The sequence below is a fragment of the Neofelis nebulosa genome, chromosome 8, assembly GCF_028018385.1.
Source record: "Neofelis nebulosa isolate mNeoNeb1 chromosome 8, mNeoNeb1.pri, whole genome shotgun sequence".
NCBI lineage: Eukaryota > Metazoa > Chordata > Mammalia > Carnivora > Felidae > Neofelis > Neofelis nebulosa.
This window is the reverse complement of record NC_080789.1, coordinates 111,804,770-111,819,098: the sequence shown is the minus strand read 5'-3', so window position 1 is coordinate 111,819,098 and position 14,329 is coordinate 111,804,770. Positions and strand designations below refer to the sequence as shown.

At 35.2% G+C, this 14,329-nt stretch overlaps 1 protein-coding gene across 22 annotated transcripts in view; it reads right to left on the bottom strand.

The window, feature by feature from the left end:
• Window positions 1-14,329, bottom strand: part of PARD3 (par-3 family cell polarity regulator) — a 668,338-nt gene that overhangs the window by 245,637 nt on the left and 408,372 nt on the right. The gene's annotated exons all lie outside the window — the stretch shown is intronic.

The window sequence follows — 14,329 nt, the reverse complement described above, 5'->3', positions numbered from 1 at the left end:
CCAGGAATTTCTGATGTTATTAACAGTTTAATGTTCACTAATGGTATATCATTTTATTCGCAAATAATAAGTTCCGATGATACAAAGTCAGCAGAAAAAGGTATTCATTTTCAGAGAGCCACTAGAGAGCTTTAACCTTCAATATCCGTGAGATAGAAACAACATTAGAGAAAAGCTTTCCACAATACCGTACCATACATAATACAGCTGGGGGATGATATCCAAGCAATCCAGCTTAATTAATTAGTTGCATATGCAAGCTTTGATTTCATAACTGTAGTTATCACTGAATAAGAAGGCTGTTTCAGAACACAACACATTGAAGACACACCGACTCCTGCCCATTTCCCTAAAGCAGCAAGGAGAAACGAAAGCTAGAGTATAACCTGATGAGCCGCAGACAGACAGCATGTTTGGTCATCAAAACACTTGTACACACCAGGGATGGAGCAGTCTGTCTTCTGACTTCTCCAAAGTAACCCCACCCATGACCAAGACTTTAACCTCTTATATCTCTGCAATGGTCATCTTCAAATCGGTAAGGACAGAATTCTTTCTCAAAGTTAGTATTTCCAACCACATAACAGCTATGTGGCACAGAGCCTTCAAATCACAACGAAATGCCTCAGCTAGTCCTAAAACACATTCTTGCTCTTCTTTTTCTAATTTTGAAATATTTCTCCACCATGCACCTAGTCACTCAAACTGGAATGATCAAATTATAATTGAAAACTGGTTAAACATCTAATAGTGCGTAATTAGGCTAGACTATCTAATGAATCCTTTAAAGTGTGCTTTTAAAAATGGCTCAGTCACACGTGTGAAAGTAACCTATTGCAGAGCAATGGGGGTAGACTTCAACTTTTTTTCTGGGTCCCAAAATTTTTTTTAATTTTTCTAATAACAATCAAAATTAACAATAATTTTTTTTAATTTGGAGATTTAACATCTCCACCAGATGTAATACTCTTTGTAAGTATAGCATTTATCGATAAAAGATTATTTTTTAGATTAGCATAATCCAAATGATATGTTTTTTTTAAATCTCCAAATCCATAATAATGTGATTTGTAAAGTAACATTTCTAACTTACTAATATCCAGTGTTAGCATTTTATAGTAAGGCATTCTTTGTGCCATCTTTGCAAAAGACAACCTCATAGTTGCCAGGACAAGGTATGTTTCAAAAAAAATAAAATAAAATTACAAATACGTTAAAAACAGGAAAACTATAAAAAATGCAAAATAAAAACAACTTGAAAAGATACGGGCCATTGCTATGTTTACTATATACAAAGAAAATACATTTCAGTGTCAAAGTCAAAATCAAACCTAAGCCTGCTCATTATAAAATTGTTCATATTTAAACTATTTCCAGAGAATAATCAAATAAAACCAATGTACTGGGGAGAAAAAATATATCAAATACTCATATCAAAATATTGATGTCATAGCACATATTTACCATGTTAATACTATTCTTATTAACACTAATACTATATATCTATTTTGCTTTATAAACTTTGTATTCAGATGGTTCAAAACAACTAAAAAGTACTAAGAAATGACTTTGTGTGAATTCATACAGCTATCTCAATATAAAATCTGTTATAAAAACAATGTATAAATAAATGTTGATGTCTGAAATACAAAATAGTATCAAAACACACCATAGCCTCCTTCAGAATTACTTCAAATTCAGAAGTATTTAAAGGCAAAACATACTTTCTGAATCAGAACCAGTATTTATATTCCTGGAAAAGTTGCATTTAAAAAGACCTAAAAACCAAAGATAGTCCTTAGCTGGGCACATTTAGGTCTGATCATTGAGTACATCTGTTTGCCTCAAGTCTGGAAGGTTCTTAATTGTCATTTACTGATTTAGATCTTCAGTTTGGCTTTTTAATGTTTACTGATTTTTACATTTCCATAATGTTTTACTAAGGCTTAAAATTCTCATTTATTTTTCTACTTGAAAAATCAAGATAAGGAGCTGACTGAATATATGAAGAAAAATTTTAATCAAGGTGGAATCATTTCCTGACATGCCCTACTCTGAACCTGTCTTAAAGGAGACTATTTTCTCCATGGGAAAGTTTCATTTATTATGAAAACTGCAGGATGGGAATAATATTCTTTTTCAGCTTTCTTATCAAGTGTTAAGTCATTATTATCATTAAAACATTTAAGTGAGAGATTGTACTTTCCTTTGATATTTCATTATTAATCCATTTGGCTCTTGACATAAGACTGAAATTAATGCCAGCGTTTAGAACTTAATTTTCTGGCAGCAAATGTTTTAAAAAAATTTTGCTCTTCAAAAACCATTTTAAATGCCACTATATTATAGAGAACTTTTTTTAACAAAGTTTTCTAATATGGAGATCTCTTCATTCTGATACAAAGGAGAAACTAATTTTCTATCACCTTGATTGTTTCCATCCAGATTCAACTGTTTCTTGAGTCAAATTCTTTCAACAAAACACAAGAAATGCGTTTCCTTTAATTTGCCTCTCAAGCCATTTGTACGTGACCATGTCACTCAAGCTCATACGTCCTTCACGTACACACGTATGAACACCCCGAGTGTTATTTTGCACTAATGCAACCTATCATTTTTTCCTTTACCTAGTACTCAAACTGGCATTATGGCTTAGCACATTAGAAGTAAGAAGCCTGCTGGATGGGCACTGTGAAAGCTATTTGCTTTCCCACTATCCTCAGAACAGCAGAAATACTTATATCTGAAGGGAGATAGAAAAATAGCCACAAGTGTGCAGCACCAAGGCCCAGACAGGTTCCCTTCTTCCCCAGAAAATAGTCCCAATAGCTGCGGGAAACAGCTGGCTCACAGGTCCCTTTGATCCTGGTTAATCTGAAAAAATGGGTAGATCTATAAGAGAAGAAATAAAAGTTGATTATCTTAAGTAGTTGAAAAATAATCATGAGCAGAGTCATCTCTGGGCTTCAGTATATTAAGATATTAGTAAGAGAGCACAAAATATTATGAAAAGGGGCAAAAGGAACAGGATATATATGCATGTCATATGGGACCATAAAATTACAGATGTGAGTCCAATAGCTGATTGCAGGCTCTGAAATAAATGACTCAACAAACATTCTACCATTTGTGAAATAAAAGGAGATAAATATAAATAGATAAAATCTGCCTTCAATGCCTGCTAATATATTGGTCATTGGCCCCAGTTCCTGATACAGAGCTCCAAAAACCCTTGTAATTCCTGGTAAGAGTGTTTGACACAGAACTCCTAAATCCCATGGGATTTTCTGGATGTTAGGGATATCTTTTCTAATGAGGTGACACTTGGTGGGTTCCTTGGTGGCTCCTGAATGGACTCTTATCACCAGAAGCCATGATTAGAGGTTTGGAACTTTAGTCCAAGCCCATTCTCCAAAGAGGGAGAGGGGCTGAAAATGGAGTTAATAATTGATGAGGCATCCATAAAAATCCCAAAAGTATGGGGTTTGGAGAGCTTCCAGGGTGATAAACACATCCATGTACCAGAACGGGGGCACACCCCAACTCCAAAGGAATAGTAGCTCTTGAGCTTGAGAACTTCCAGACTTCACCCTGTATATCTCTTCATTTGGCTTTCCATGTGTGCCCTTTAAAATATTCTGAGTGGGAGCCAGTCTTGTGGGCTGAGTCCTTAACTTGTGAGGTCTAACACTAATTCCAGAGGGTATCAGAAGTACATGGTGTGGAAAACTCACACATTGAGTGTGAGCAGAATGGCAAGGTGTTTTGCTGCTCATTTTTCCACTATAATTAATTGATTTCTCACTCCCTTTTCCATGGAGTTAGTATCATTATTACACAAAACTGATGAAGTACAAACAAAAAGATGAACACTGCCACATCAAATAAGAGAGATGTGAACAAGGAATACATTAAAGAAAGATAAGTGGACCAAAATAATCACCATCATCATCATCATCGTCTACTTGCAACAAAGCTTATCAAACTGCTGAAAAAAATTTGTTTTAAGTAATGAATCTAAGAATGCAGAAGGTATGGTGAAATGGGCACTTTCTTGCACTACTGGTGAAATATAAAAAGGTACAGACATTTATAGAAGTCAATTTGACAATGCTTATCAAAAGCCTCTACATTTTATCATTTAACCCAGAAAGAGTACTTTAGTAATATGTCCTAAAAAAACTACCAGAGGTCAGGAACAAAGATTTAACTGTTCAGATGTCCACTGCTTTAATAGGACAGCTAAAAATTAAAAACAACCTTTACATATGATATTAAGTAGATTAACACTATTCAGCTATTAACATGTCTTTAGAAAGTGTCCCATTTGGGGGAAGAGAAAAACATTTATGACTAAGAAATTGGGTTTTATCCTGTAAGCTTTCTTAACTTCTAATACTTCACCCAGTATAAGCCTTGATATCCTATTTTAATAAATTCTTTAATGTCTGTCTTCTCAGTAAAAGCATTAGGAGGAATATATCACTGTGTCCTTCTGCTTAGGACATAACATTCATTACCTACATGATATGTGCCAAGGACATGTATATATTAGCTACATCGGTAAAGAAGAAAATCATTTTAAAAAGTACACATCAAAATGGTGGCACTGAAGTCACATAATTGCAGGTGATTTTTCCCCTCTACGCTGACTGAATTTCATACCATCCACTATACGCTACTTTTTGTACTATAAAAATCCCACTATGTGCCATTTCTTTAATTTCTCTTGCTCTTCAAAAACCCAGTGTGGGAAAGAAGGGATAGGAGGATGGTTATACATGTTGGGAAGGGGCTGGTGCCGGGAGGGGAAATCTTATGGTAGCTCTCACAAAACCATTATGCAGTAATGCAGAACGTCCTACTCTCAAGCTAACAAAAGGCTTACAAAAGATTACATTTATTCAATACAAAGAGCTTAAATAATATGCAGTTATCACACATAGGAAGAACCATTCTTGTTTTTAATATAAAGAGGAGGATTTTTTTTTTAAAGAGAAGTTATCTTGGCTTCATTTAGTTATTGCACAAAAGAATAACCCTCCAAAGTTTCTTTAAGTTACACACTTCAATGTATCCCATATGTGTGATGAATGTTTATACACAGTATCTGTGCTGATATGTTAAGGTTAATTATTCTTATTAGCAAAGTCAAAATGTCACATCTGGCCTTACTGTACTCTATTCCAAATCAAATGGTAGACGTAAAATAGTAAAATCTAAAGAATTGATTTGCTTGATTATATAAATACTGATAACAAAATGTTTTTTACAGTTATTAATCTATAATGTCAAGTCATAAAAATCCTTATCAAATTAAAAAATTCCACACAAATCCAAATTGAGGCATATTCTCAAAGTAACTTGTTCTTCAAAACTGAAAAGATAAACTGAAGAAGTGTTCCACATTAAGGAAGACAAAAGAGACATGACAACTAAATTCCACACATGGTCCTGAATTGGAAACCAGAGCAGAATTTGATTCATATGAATTCATTCATTCATTCATCTCTGCTTGCAATAGAGAACATTAATTGGGGCAAGTGGTACTACAATACTGTCAAACCAATGTTAGTTTCATGATCAGTGAAATATTTACAGATAAAGGGGAATTACATCTACAACTTATTCTCAGTTCAGAAAAAAAATATATATATAGTGGGAAGAAAAGGAGAAAAAAGTAGACAGAAGGGGAGTGGAGGATGAAAGATAATTATGTATCAAATGTGGTTAAATAATAACAATTGGGGAATGTGGTGAAGGGTATACTGGAAGTCTCTGTACTATTTTTGAAAGTCTAACATTTCAGAATAAAAATTATATGTAATAACTAATCCAGAATAGTTTTGCTATACCTAAAACACTTTTCATTTTAAAATAGATATTTCTACCAATATAAAAAAAAATAACCTAAGAGTTCAACAGCAAAGAAATCATATAATAAATTTAAAAAATATTAATTTTATTACTATCCACAAAGGAGGACAATAAAAAAAATAACTAAGATAGATTTCTCAGGGAAAGCACACCAAACACTAAGGAACCCCTATCTTACTGTAGTAATAGTAAGCAATTTCAAATGAATTCCTTAAAGTTAACACAGAGATTGACTCTACAAAATCATTATGATATTTGTAATATCATGAAAACATTATTCTATCCCAACTTTGGAGAAACATAGTTTTAAAATAAGTTTGAATTAGGGCGCCTAGCTGACTCAGTTGGAAGAGCCCGAGACTCTTGGTCTCAGGGTCGTTAAGTTCAAGCCCCATGTTGGATAGAGAGATTACTAGAAAAAAATAAATTAAAAAAAAAAAAAGTTTCAGCCATTTAATTCAAGCTTTTTCCTTTGAATTATAAGTTTAAAATAAGTTTGAGCATTTAATAGTACAAGATGTTATAAAATGTTTTGTGACAATAGCAATATTTGCTGCTCAAAACCAAACAATTAAGGTCAACATATGATTAGTATATGATAGTATAATTCTCCATCAAAAAACTCAGAAAAGAAAGTTTTTGTATACTCTTATGTGTTCTCTAGAGTATCAAAATTAATTTACATTATAGGCCTGCAGAAGTGCTTGATGACGAGTTTAACACAATGAATTTGTATAAAAATATTGATGGAGATGTAATGAACCAAAATCCTCTCCCTCCTTATGCTTCCTCTTTGCTTTGTCTGACTTAAGTTTTTTTTTTCTTTCCAGCTTTTTTGAGATATAATTAATACATAACATTGTGAAAGTTTATGGTGTACGATGGGTTGAGTTGATATACTGACATTGAAAAATGATTACCATATTGAAAAATCATTAGCTAACACCTCCACCCATCACATACTTATATATTCTTTTTGTGGTAAGAACAAGTTACGGTCTATTCTCTTTGCAACTTTCAAGCATATAATTGTTATACTACTTACTATAATCATTATTCTATACATTAGATCCCCAGAACTTCTTCATCTTATAAGTGGAAGCTTACACTCTTTAACCACATTTCCTGGTTCCTGCCATCACCCAGGCTCTGGTAAACATCATTCTAGTCTGTTCCTATGAGTTTGGCTGTTTTAGATTCCACCTATAAATTATACCATATAATATTTGCTTCTGTGACTTCTTTCTTGTACTATAATGCCCTCAAGGTCCATCTGTGCTGTTGCAAATGGCAGGATGTCCTTCTTTCTCGTGGTTGAATAACATTCCAGTGTGTGTGTGTGTGTGTGTGTGTGTGTGTGTGTGTGTGTGTGTGTATTACATCTTCTTTTTCTATTAATCTATTGATGAACACTTAGGTTATTTCCATGTCTCGGCTATTGTAAAAAAAAGTTACAATGAATAGGGGAGTGCAGGGATCTCTTTGGGATCCTGATTTCAATTTCTTTGCATATCCCACTTTGCAAAAGTGGGACTGCTAGATCATACAGTTCTATTTTTAATGTTATGGGAAACCTGAATACTATTTTCCATTGTAGTTGCACCAATTTACATCCCCCATCAACAGTGCACAGGGTTCCCTTTTCCCACATTCTCCCAACACTTGTCATTTTGCTTGTCATTTTGATGATAGTCACTCTAACAGTTGTGAGGTTATTCTTGTGATTTTGATTTGCATTTCCCTGATGATCAATGATGTTCAGTTAAAGGCCAAACAAAATAGAAACATAGTACTTTTTTATGGATCTCTTGGTCATTTGTATGTCTTCTCTGGAAAAACTTCTATTCAGTTCCTCTGCCTATTTTTAAATCAGACTGTTTGGATTTTTTGCTATGGGGCTGTATGAGTTCTTCATGTATCTTGGATATTGACCCCTTATCAGATGGATGATTTGCCAACATGTTCTCCCATTCTATAGGTAGTCTTTTCATTCTGTTGATTTCCTTTGCTGTGCAGAAGCTTTTTAATTTGACATACTTGCTATTGTTTATTTTTGTTTTTGGTGTCAAATCCAAAAAATCAGCAGCAAGTCCAACTTCAAGTTGCTACCCACTCTATCTTCTCGGAGTTTCATGGTTTCATAAATCCACTTAAATCTTTAATCCATTTGTGTTGAAATTTGTGTATGGTGTAAAATACAACTGTAGTTTCATTCTTTTGCATGTGGGCATCAAGTTTTCTCAACACAACTATCATTTCCCCATTATATATTCTTGGGTCCCTTAACATAATTAAATTGGCCATATATAGATAGGGTTATTTCTGGGCTCTTTATGCTGTTCCATTGAGCCTGTATATCCCTTTTTATGCCAATACTTTACTGTTTTGATTGCTGTAGCTTTGTAATATAGTTTGAACTCAGGCAGTTCAAACTATATTGATAGTTTATGATCAATACTTTATTGATACTTACTATCAAGTAAATAAGCTTCTCAGAGGCAGTGTAATGACTCTAATTTAGCTGTTCTCTCTTAACATTACTTTGGCTGCCAGGGGTCTTTAATAGTTCAGTGTGAATTTTAGTATTGTTTTTCCATGTCTGAGAAAAAACATCACTGGGATTTTGATAGGGATTGCATTAAATCTGTAGATCACTTTGGGTGATCTACAATATGGACACTTTCACAATATTAATCCTTTAAATCCATGAGCACTGAGGACATTTCCATTTATTTGTGTCACTGTCAACTTCTTTCACCAATGTCTTACAGTTTTCAGTGTTCGGATTTTTCACCTCCCTGGTTAAATTTATTCCTAAGTATTTCATTTTCTTAATGCTATTGCAAATGGGATTGTTCTCTTAATTTCTTCTACAGTTTTCTCATTTTACAGTGGGGTCATTATGGTAGCATTTACTTGATCTACTATAACCATTAGTTAAATGAACCTATTAATGATGATGCTTATTACCTAGCTCATTAAATCTCTAAATCAAGACTAAATCTTCTGAAGGTAGCCTATCAAGATGCCTCCTGATCTTCAGGGAGGTTCTCAAAGACTCCCCAATGTTTCCCTGCAGTTTCCATAGAGAGAACCCACTTACTCTTTTGGAATGCATTTTGAATTCATGACATTAAAGCATGGACTATATCTTATCTTTAATGTCTAGTATCATCTCTAAACCATATTATTCTAAAGTCCTACTCTTATCTAACAGCCTTGAATCTGTTTAACATAAAATTATATTTTGGGGGTACCAGGGTGGCTCAATCAGTTAAGCGTCTGACTTAGGCTCAGGTCATGATCTCAGAGTTCATGAGTTAGAGCCCTGTATTGGGCTCTGTGCTGACAGCTCAGAGTCTGGAGCCTGCTTCAGATTCTGTGTCTCCCTCTGTCTCTGCCCGTCCCCCACTTGCACTGTCAAAAATAAACATTAAAAAAATTATATTTTGACATGGATCTTACTCAAGAGTTCTTGGGGGCTCAGTAAGCAAGTTTGCATTAGTCCTATTTGAAGCCAATGAAGAAACTGACACTTTGGTAAGTTAAGGCCTTCTAGCCAGTAGGTAAATCCAATAACTCATTGTGATGTTAATTTTTTATATGTCAGCTTGTAGGGTGTTTTTGAATGAGATTCATATTTAAATTAGATAAAACACAAGCCTCCACAATGTGGGTGGAGCCCATTCAATCAGTTAAAGGTCAACCAAAACTCACAGGCCTTCCTGAGCCAAGAGGAGATTGTCCAGGAGACATCAGAAGTCATCTGCACCAGTGGCTCTCCAGGGTCTGCAATCCGCTGACTGAAACACTGCAGATTTGGACTTGGTGGCCCTGACAATCACACTAGATAATCTGTTATGCTAAAAATCTCTTCCTAAACACAGATGTATCCTATTAGTTCCATTTCTCTGGAGAAGCACCGTGACTTAGTACACCCAAGTACTGTCTTGTCCAACCAGGACATCCACATAAGAGTGCTTTCTATCGAGTAAATAAACTTCTCAGAGACAAAGGAGTTATGTTCAGGGCATAGAGCAAGTGACACTGAGCCTCTGTTAAATATTTTGGCATTTTGTTCAATCCTGAATTGGTAACTTGAAGCTAAAGTTTCTAATCTTAAAAAAGGACTTCAAGGGGCGCCTGGGTGGCGCAGTCGTTTAAGCGTCCGACTTCAGCCAGGTCACGATCTCGCGGTCCGTGAGTTCGAGCCCCGCGTCGGGCTCTGGGCTGATGGCTCGGAGCCTGGAGCCTGTTTCCGATTCTGTGTCTCCCTCTCTCTCTGCCCCTCCCCCGTTCACGCTCTGTCTCTCTCTGTCCCAAAAATAAATAAAAAACGTTGAAGAAAAAAAAATTTAAAAAAAAAGGACTTCAACTATTTCCATTTTGACCTCAATCTGTACTTTCTAATAGATTAAGTTCTTGTTTTCAGTTTATCTCTTAACTGAGGCAAAAGACACAGTGGGCAAATCATGTCCTCATGGGAACCAAAACTAGCCCCTCAGGCAATAAGGACTCCCCTGAGCCAGCAAGACCCAAGTGTGACTGACCCCAAGACAATGATCAACTCGACATTCACTGCCCACCTGTATGTGTTAGAGATAGTTAGTTAGGTTCTAACAGAAGATCTGGAGGCCAAGAAAAAGGAAGTCAAGGCCAGCTCCTGAGAAAGTCAGTTGCCTGTCCTGGCAACAATCCAAAACAAAACCACAAGAAGCTGGATCAAACCAGATAGGCCCAAGATGGCTGACAAAGTAGGCCAGAAACCCCTGACCAAATAAGGAAGGAAAGGCTCAAAACCTGCTTCTGAGAAATCCCCACCCCAAGTAGTGAATATTCCACACCTTCAATATAAGATAGAAACCCAACCCCCAGGGCACTCTCACATCTTGAGAGGATACTTTCACTTTTTTTAGATTTTTTTTTTCAAGTTAATTTATTTGAGAGACAGAGAGAAAGAGAGCCCAAGTGGGGGAGGAACAGAGAGAGAGGGCGAGACAGAGAAACCTAAGCAGGCTCCACACTGTAACCACAGAGCCTGATGCAGGGCTCAGACTCACAAACCAGGAGATAATGACCTGAGTCAAAACCAAGAGTTGGATGCTTAACCGACTGAGCCACCCAGGCACCCCAGAGTATACTCTCACTTTAATAAACATTCCTGCTTATGTCTCTCGTATGCTCTATTGTTTCTGTCCTGGAATTCTTTCTCGTAACAAGACCAAGAGCCTTTGGTGCCATCTTTGGAACAGGCTGGGTTGAGGCCTCAGGGCCTGTGGTCTCTCCAGTTCACCCAGCAACACTTGTACCCACCGACCTTTGCTCCACATTTTCCTTATATAAACCTAGAAGTATATTCAGCACTTTGGAGACAATCTCTGAGATATTAGCCTACTGTCTTCCTGGTGTTGGCCTCACTGAAATAAATCCCTCTCTTGTTTCACCTCCAGCCATCTCTCTGCCTCTGGATTTTGTCAGGAGCAAGCATCTGAACCTGGTGTATTTGGGACCCAAGAACTACATGTTCTTGTACCATTGCACCCTGGCTACAATCTGCTGGTCTCATTAATTAAGATGATATTTAGAAGACAATCTGCTGCTCTCATTAATTAAGATGATATTTAGAAGACGTACAGAAAACTTATATCTCATCAATTCAAGAGGTCTAGTAGTCACTGAACTTACTCAACATACCTTAATGACATATTTTCAATTTCTCAGACTAAATCAGTTATGGGTCATTGTAATAATCAACGAACAAACGATTAATTGAGTTTTAGGACCTATCTATTCTCGAGGTGCGTACAATTACATAAAAGTTTAAATAACAAATATCAGAGAATTTCAAGCCTTGAATGAATTTAATGACTTGCCCTCAAAAGGTGCAAAGAGAAGCAGAGGCCCAGGAAGTCAATTTTTTTTAAGTTATAAATGTAACATGAAGCCTTTAAAAACCCAAAATGGTATTATATTATATACATAGTAAGAGCAGGAACAAAGGCACAGATGTGAGAGGACACAGTAAAAACAAAACAAATAAACAACAACAACAAAACACCAAGAAATGGAAAAGAAAATATTTAGAAAAAAAACTGGGATTTCTGACTCAGTTCAGAAAACCCTCATTAGAAAAAATTTCCATTGTAATCAGAAATCAGACCCACATACATATGCATATAACTTCTTTTGTTAGTGATTGGATTGTCATTTGCTGGGCAAATTTTCTCCTGAACACACAAGGCTAGTGGGTGAGAAGTGGAATGAAATGGACCTTGGAATTCTCAGTGGAATACTCCATTGAAAGCCCATGTCACTTCTTCCCTTTAGTGATTGAAAAGGTCAAGACTAATCATCAATTTCCTCACCAGGACTGCCTAAATGTTTTCAGAGAATATGTCTATCTTTACAGCTTACAGCAAGATTTTCTGTCTCACACTGTCCTAGACCTTAACAGGTGGTGATTATGGGCAATGCCCCCAACTCCCCCCTGCCCCAACACACTAGAAAATCCTCATATAACTTTTAATTCCCCAAAAACTTCACCAATAGCTTACTGATGACCAGAAGCCTTACCGATAACAGAAATGGTTGATTAACACCTATTTTGTGATATGTATTATACACTGTATTCTTACAATAAAGTAAACTAGAGAAAAGAAAATACTATTAAATAAATCATAAGGAAGAAAAAATACATTTACAGTACTGCACCATATTTATAAAAGAAAAAAAAATCCACATATACATGGACCCACGCCATTCAAACCCTCATTCAAGGGTTAACTGAACTTTATGTGTGAAATCATTCTGTTTTGCTAAAAGCTCTGTAAGAAGATTCTAACAATAAAGGGGTGGTTATTTACCGACGGTCACATTGCAAAATACTTCCCCTGTTTGGCATTTACCTTTTCACTATTTCATGGTATGGTTACTGCTATACAAAAGTTACACACACACGCGCGCGCGCACACACACACACACACACACACACACACACACAAATAAATCTATTTTTCTAATGACATTTTGGTTTTGCCCTGCTTGGACAAACATTCAGTACCCAAAGTTAACAGAGATTTTTCACATATTTTTAATTTATATTCTTGTTTACATATTTTTAAATGATTTTTAATATTGTTTAAGGTTTAATTTCATAACCAACTGGGATTTACTTTGGTGTATGGTGAGAAAAAAAATGTAACTTTTTAAAGTGAATAGCCAATTTTTTAAAACATGAAATAAACCATAGTTTACCACTATTTTGAAATACCACCTTTAACATATACATCAGGTCTGTTTCTATTTTGCTAATGTGTTCAAATGTTCTCTTTGTCTATTCCTGTAACAAATATCATGCTATCTTAAGAATTTTAGCTCTACAGTACATTTTGCCGTCATTATTGCCTATGAAATAGTACAGATCACACTTGTGCCCAGTTGAAATTCTTTAAGATCAATCTGTCCAATTTCCCCTGCCCTTTCCACCTACTCCCACCATATTCATACACAAATACCATTGTGATTTTGATTAGTTATCACTGACCAACTGATTTTATGAATAAAAAACTATGACTATAAATTTTCTATCACTCATATTTCTGAATGTGTAATATTTTCAAGGTTGTTTACTGATTTTCCTCCGAGGTCTGACTTGTTAACAATGATTGTGATTATAGAATATTTTCAAATAACATTTTGTTTATTACATTCAAAGTTATCTGTTTATGAGTATGTAAAGAGAAACCAAACCTGTTAACTATGTTTTTCAAATTCTTCACACTCTTATTTTTTTTTTCTACCTAATATGACAGTTTTGAAAAATACACACTAGCATCATCCACTGGAGATATGGTTTTGTTAAATTTTCTTTGTACATAGAAGAATTTGGGAATGATACGCTTTATGCCATGTTGTTTGATGTATAAAGGATCATGACTGTTAGAATTTCTACTGGATGTTATGTGTCAATATGAAACATCCTATCTTTTTATCCCATGCCGTGCAACCACACTAAAAACCATACTTTCAGAGACTGAAAAGGCTGATATGGCAATCCCTACTTTCATTACATTAGCATTGCCTGCTAGAACTCAACTTACTCCTTTATTTCCAGGTCGTATTAAGATTTGTCTCTTTAACAGAATAGAACTAGGTTTGCATTTTAATCTAAGCTGTGAGTGGTTACCTTTATTAAGAGAAATTACCTGTTATAATATGCTACATTAACTTATAATAAGTAAAATACTTGTAATGGCTATAAGTTAATATGACAACTATGTTTAGCCTAATTACAGATGTATCACTTTATTTTTTCTGTTTATGATATTTTATTGTGCTTTCAGCCCTCCCTATTTTTTCTGTGCCTGAATCAAGTCTTCTTTTTTATTTATGTTTTTACTTTGTAGCCACTGAAAATATAACATGTCACAACTCATGAAGACTTTTATATGTA